Here is a 656-nt window from a genome sequence, read left to right on the forward strand (position 1 = left end):
TCAAATTCTGGCCCAGATAGTCGGGACAGCAGTTGCCTCCTCTGCTGTTCTGATAGTCATAGTCGGAAACGACTGACTTCCAAGAAAAAAACACGCATACATGCACAAACACACACGCACGCACGCGCGCGCGCGCGCGCGCGCACGCACACACACACACACACACACACACAGTTACATACTAGCACACACACACACACACACACACACACACACACACACACACACACAGAGTTACATACTTAGTCGCGGGAGCAAATTCACTCACATAGACACACAGACATACACGCGAACGCATTACAGAAAGGGACAGACAGACAGACAGAGATAGAGAAAAAGAGACACAGAGAAAGAGTGTATGTCTCAGAATGGGGAGAGAGAGAGAGAGGGAGAGAGTCGAAGTATTTAATATTAGACCACCGGCATGTAAACATTTGAGGTGCACATGCACACACATGATCGCAAAAAGAAAGAAAAGACAATGAGAGAGAGGGAGGGAGGAAGAGAGAGAGAGTAGAGAGAGAGGGGGAGGGAGGGAGAGAGAGGGAGGGAGAGAGAGAAAAGAGAGAGAGGGGGAGGGAGAGATAAAGAGAGGGGGAGAGAGAGAGAGAGAGGAGAGAGGGGAGGGAGAGAGAGAGAGAGAGGAGAGAGGGGAG

The sequence above is a fragment of the Babylonia areolata genome, chromosome 33 (assembly GCF_041734735.1).
Source record: "Babylonia areolata isolate BAREFJ2019XMU chromosome 33, ASM4173473v1, whole genome shotgun sequence".
Classification (NCBI taxonomy): Eukaryota; Metazoa; Mollusca; class Gastropoda; order Neogastropoda; family Buccinidae; genus Babylonia; species Babylonia areolata.